General features: G+C 34.2%; 1 long non-coding RNA gene across 5 annotated transcripts; it reads right to left on the bottom strand.

Moving 5' to 3' along the window:
- Positions 1 to 3,445: 3,445 nt before the first annotated feature.
- Positions 3,446 to 5,474, bottom strand: LOC129318713 (uncharacterized). Of its 5 annotated transcripts, none has more exons than XR_008595298.1 (2): positions 5,434 to 5,474; positions 3,446 to 4,882 (listed from the first exon to the last, which is right to left on the bottom strand). It is a non-coding gene; the product is annotated as an uncharacterized LOC129318713 (long non-coding RNA). The 5 variants fall into 5 exon arrangements; XR_008595295.1 differs by lacking the exon at positions 5,434 to 5,474 and adding an exon at positions 5,067 to 5,418; XR_008595297.1 differs by lacking the exon at positions 5,434 to 5,474 and adding an exon at positions 5,057 to 5,139.
- Between the last annotated feature and the right edge of the window lie 462 nt (positions 5,475 to 5,936).

Here is a 5,936-nt window from a genome sequence, read left to right as displayed (position 1 = left end):
GAACTAATTAATTTAAGTTAGATCTCAAATGTCAAACTTTAAAAATTTACAACTCAAATCTCTCAATTTTACAATTTGTGATGAATTTATAATTTGTATTTTCAATTTTAACAGGAAAAGTAAATTTTTTTATTTTTCAACCATGTTAAAATTTAAAAAATAAATTACAAATTCATCACAACGTAATTAAACAATTGAGAGATTAAATTGTAAATTTTTAGAGTTTGACATTTAAGACCTAATTTGAATTAATTGATTATTTTCAAACCTCTTAATCATTCTGCCATAAGAAAACGGGGAATAATTGGAAATTTGCTTTAAAGACTGATATAAATAAAGCATATAATAGTGTTGAATGGGAATTTTTGGAGGCCATAATGTTGAGACTGGGATTTTCTGAAGATTGGGTTAAATGGCTTATGCAGCGGTTATGGTGCAAGATCGCATAGGTAGAAATTGAAGGGAGTGAAGTTAGCTAGAAGGGCTCCCATGGTATCTCATTGTTTTTGCTCTTTTTTTTTTTTTTTTTGCTTCCAGATGATGATTTATTTTTCATTAAAGGTAGTAAGGAGAATGATTTAGTTTTGAAGAAAATTCTAGAAACCTGTCGTACTGCCTCAGGTCAGAAGGTGAACTTTGACAAATCCTGTATATTTTGTCTGCAAATACCCCTTAGCACATTAGAGAGGAAGTGGAAGCAGTTTTGGGCATTCATTCCACTGATCAACCAGGGAATATTATCTTGGTTTACCTGTGATTATAGGTAGGTCAAAGACAAAGGCACTTGCATTTGTCAGAGATGAAATTGGAATGAAATTGCGAAGGGTGGAAGCAAAAAGTGTTGACTTCTGCAGGAAGATAAGTATTGATTAAAGCTGTTGCTAATTTAATTCCAAGTTAGCCAATGACATGTTTTTCTTTTCCCAAGAAGACACGTATGGAAATTGATAGATTGGTCTCTAATTTTTGGTGGGATAGTAAGGGTGATGGTACTACTGGGATCCATTGGAAGAGGTGGGATGTGATTACTAAGCCCAGGGCGGGGGGGGGGGGGGGAATGGGGTTACGTGATTTGCAGAGCTTTAATAGAATCAAAGCACTATCATTTCTAACAAGCCACATTGGATTTTGATTGGTAGCACTCAAGTAACGCATGGAAGGAATGTTATTGTAGATCTGCATGCCAATTTAAAGCCTCCAAAACCAGCCTCAATTAACCCACAGTTTGATTTAAGCATTCAGATGAGGCAATCAATTTTAGATGTAGATTTTATTTTTTATTTTTTATTTTTTGGAATACAAGCAGCAGCATAGGCAAGGCGAGTCTTTTTAATTTAATCCACTGTAATCAGGCTCAACTTACCAACATTTAGATTCAAGAATTCAGCAATTTTTTGGGGAATACAAGCAGAATAGGCACGGGTACTCTTTAAGTTGAAAGGAAAACATATTAGATCAGGCATCAGATCATATAATTGTCATCAAGCCATATGAGTGTATTAAAAAGCATGATCAAATACAAAACAACCACCATCTATTTAAAGTAAAAATACTGTCATTTCCCTAGGACGTCACGCATCATATTTTTATAGATATCACTCAAGCATTGCAGCTCTGCATGTCAATTTCAAGCCTCCAAAACAAGCCTCAATTTACTCATATTTCCATCCAAGCTTTCAGAAGAAGCAATGAATGATACATGTAGCAACTTTTTGGGGCAGTAAGAAGCATGATATATTTCTGTACAAGTGCAGTAAGAAGCATGATATAATCCCAAACCAAAATGCATCTATATAAAATCAAAGTTCCGTCATTTCTAACAAGCCACATGCAATGCATGCAAGGAATACTGTTGCAGCTCTGTATGCCAATTTAAAGCCTCCATAATCAGCCTCAATTTAACCACACTTCGATACAAGCATTCAAATGAGGCATTCAATTTGCAATTTTTTAAGGGGCGAATACAAGAATCAGCATAGGCACAAGTAGCATAAGCTAAAAGGAATTAGTAATCCCCCTAAAAATATATTTAAACACGTTTAGATTAAGCATCAAATCATATAGTTGTCATTAAGCTTTGAATATCTGCATTAAAATCATGATCAAATCCCAAAGCAAGGCCGTCAATATAAAATTAAAGTACCATCATTACGATAATAGGTCATATCCAATGTTGATATGTAACACACTTAAGCCATGCATGTGAGGAATATTATTGTAGGACTATATGGCAATTTAAAGCCTTCAAAATTAGCACCAATTTAACCACATTTCGATACAAGCATTCAGATGAAGCAATGAATGATACATGTAGCAGTTTTTTAGGGACTACAAGCACAAGTATATATAAGCTGAAAGAAATAACTAATCCCCCTAAAAATATATTTTTGCACATTTAGATTATGAATCAAATCATATAATAGTCATTGCTTAAGAAGCATAATCAAATCCAAAACCACAACCATCTATTGAAAATAAAAACACTATCATTTGTCTAAGAAGCCACATTGGATTTTGATAGATAGCACTAAAGCTATGCATGTAAGGAATATTATTCCAGCCCTACACGTCAATTTCAAGCCTTGAAAATAAACCTTAATATACCCACATTTTCGAACAAGCTTTCAGATGACGCAATAAATGATACATGTTATTTTCCTGGGGGACTACAGGCAGCAGCAGAAGCACAGATAGTATGAGCCAGAAAATATACTAATCCCCCTAAAATTATATTTTTGCACATTTAAATTAGGTATCAAATCATATAATAGTCATTGAGCCTTACAATAGTGCATTAAGAAGCATAGTCAAACTAAAAACCACAACCACCTATTGAAAATAAAAATATTGTCATTTGTCTAAGAAGCCACATATCAGAAATTTACCCACATTTCCATGCAAGCTTTCAGATGATGCAATCAATGAATACCCACATGAATTTTGGGCAGGCTACAAGCAGTAGCATAGTAGCTGATAATCTAAGTTGAAAGGAAATATAGTTCTTCTCATTTAGATTAGACATCAAATCATATAATCATAATTAAGCCTTGAATATGTGCATTAAAAAACATGATCAAATCCCAAAGTAAAGCCATCTGCATAAAATTAAAAGTACCGTCATTTCGATAACAAGGCATATCTGATTTTGTTAGATAGCTCTCAAGCAATGCATGTAAGGAATATTACTGTAGCTTTGAATGTCAATTTAAAGCCTTCATAATTAGCCTCAATTTACCCACATTTCGATGCAAGCATTCAGATGTAGCAATGGATGACACGTGTATTTCTGCATTTTTAGATTAGGAATCAAATTATATAATTGTGATTGAGCCTTGTATGAGTCCAGTAAAAAGCATGATCAAATCCCAAAGCAAAACCATCTATTAAAAATCAAAACGCTGTCATTTTTCTAAGAAGCCACACATCCGATTTTCATAGATATCACTCAAATCCAAGCAAGTAAGGAATATTATTGCTTAGAAAATTTATACTCAAATTGGAATTTGTAACAAACGGACAGAATATAAATTCTAAAAGGAAAGGAATTGAAAAATTCCGCTGTCACAACTAACATTGTGTTTCTTTTGCTTTCGAGACTTTTCTTCCTCACTGTTTTCCCATTTCAATTTTTATTTTTGAAAAAACGTTGGTTATTGAACAGGTACAGAAATATAAGCATTTAGCTCACAGCAGAAGTTATAGAAAACTGGATTTAAATCAAAGGGCAAACAATTTGGTAGTACTCCCCAAGCACTTCCAGAATTACTAATACTGATGAAGTGAAATGATTGGTCTCCGATCTTTTTTCATTCATACTGCTTTCTGACTTTTCTCTCCAGCTGAAATAGTTGATAACTTCTTGTATGCTCTGCTAAAAAGGATGGCTCATAGGAAGTAGCACAATTCAGTGAAGGTTGATATCTAAAAGTAACAAACTGAGACAAAAAATAAGGTTACTGCAATACCTTAAAAGCAAATTCATAATAACCACCAATAATCACCTACAGATAGACATTCAAAATAATGAATGGAGTTAAAAAAAAAATCGAACAAAAATAGTAAATATGAAGAAATTTAACTCACCCCTGAGTTTCTCTGTTCACTCTAAAAAACCAAGCTATTTATATCCCTGATTATTACAGTAACCACTAAACAAGTTTCAATTACTTTCAAAATAAAGAAAATATACCAAGGTGACATTCCAGGCCTCTTTCAAAGTTTGACCATGGTGAAATAGAAATGAATAAACGCAAAACAGAATTAAAACCAGACACTGATGCAAAAGTCAAGAAAGGCACAACAAATAGGAAAAAAAATTATAAAAAACACATAAATAAAATAATATAAAAGAGCGGCAATGCATAAATCTGAAACGGGCCTTGTTAACTCAAAGATCCACATCAGTTAGAAGATGTACCAAATTGATCAGTAATTATCATAACAGTCACCTCGAGCTGATTCACCTTTATGTACTCCCAGATAAGCCTCAAAGAAGCATTGTACTAATTCCCCTCCACTAATGGCAAAAAAGTTAGCGAAGACAATTCAGTACGAAATAAATTACCAATGTGTACCTTTAGTGCACATAAGTAGCGTATTGATTCCCTTTGTGTTCTGACTGACCTTTATTTACTCCAACATATATTGACCTTTATGTACTGATTCCCTTCCAGTATTGCCAAAAGATGTTAGCATGCGTATCCGTGATGGTCATGGGCAGGATCGAGCCAACTAGGATAATTGGGCCAGTGAACAACCTTACTTCCACATTTCAGCCCCACCTCTAAGGTAGCCATATTACTGCTCTTCAATTCCTTTAGAATTTTAATTCTTTGCAGCATAATCCATCGAACGTCATGAATAACCTCCTCACCATCTATATCTGCATGGAGGACTCAAAACACAACATCCAAATCTAAGCTGATGAAGAGAAGGACCCTATCAATCAAAGTCAATTTCAAAGATTTATACATGATAAATGATAAATCTGTTAAAAGCACAAGACTTAATATAGCCACAACTGCACAACTATATGATATGTGGGTGGAACTAATACCAATACTCACTTCATCCTTGATGAAAAGCAATTTTAAGAGATTTTAGGCCTTGCAGTTCTGGTAGAGGAATGTCCAATACTTCATAATAAAAATATCAGAAGTCTAGAAACAAAATCAAAAGGCAAGAATTTAGCATATCAAAGCCTGAGAACAAAAACAAAGAGTTAGTCGAAACAAAAATAAGAGGGCAGGGTAAGATACATAAGTAAGCAATGCCACAAAAAAAGGGGAGGGGGAAAAAAGAGAAGGAAAAAAGAAAATATTGATAGCATACGCAAAATGCGTAAAGAAATATTATCAAAGAAACAAAAAGGGGGGGGGGGGAGTAGAGAAACAGCAAGTCACCAATCCATATAAAAAAAAAAAAAAACTGTACCTGGTTGACATCAATGTGGGCCTCTTGTTGACGATTTCGCACATAACATGATGTTCAAAATATAATTTCCTGAATGTACATCACAAACATAAGCAATATTTCTCTCTCTTGGCGCTTTGATACTGCGCACATTAGGACATTATGCCAGAGATGAAAGGGAATTTGACTAGCCTCAAAAGAGTTCAATTGCTTCTTCAGGAGGAAATCCAGACATCTCATTTAGTTTGGTTAATATATCCACAGGCTCCCAAACCTCTTCACAAAAGGTCTCCCGACACATCCGAGGAAACCAAATAGGAAACTTCAAGTAATTGACTATTATGTAAACTGAAACAAAAAAGGGAGAGAAAGTAAAGCTCTTCTTTTGCGAGGTGATAAAGTTTAAAGAATTGAAAGGACTCGTCCTTAGACCTCGCCGGCAGAGGAATAGGGCGCAAATCTAATTCATTGCGCAAGTCATAACAAACAAACAAGTCAATCTCAGTTAGAAGTCATAAAGGTGA

The sequence above is a fragment of the Prosopis cineraria genome, unplaced genomic scaffold (genome assembly GCF_029017545.1).
Source record: "Prosopis cineraria cultivar Desert tree isolate PC_DT_omini unplaced genomic scaffold, ASM2901754v1 PC8, whole genome shotgun sequence".
Lineage (NCBI taxonomy): Eukaryota > Viridiplantae > Streptophyta > Magnoliopsida > Fabales > Fabaceae > Prosopis > Prosopis cineraria.
This window is presented reverse-complemented; position numbering and strand designations above follow the sequence as displayed.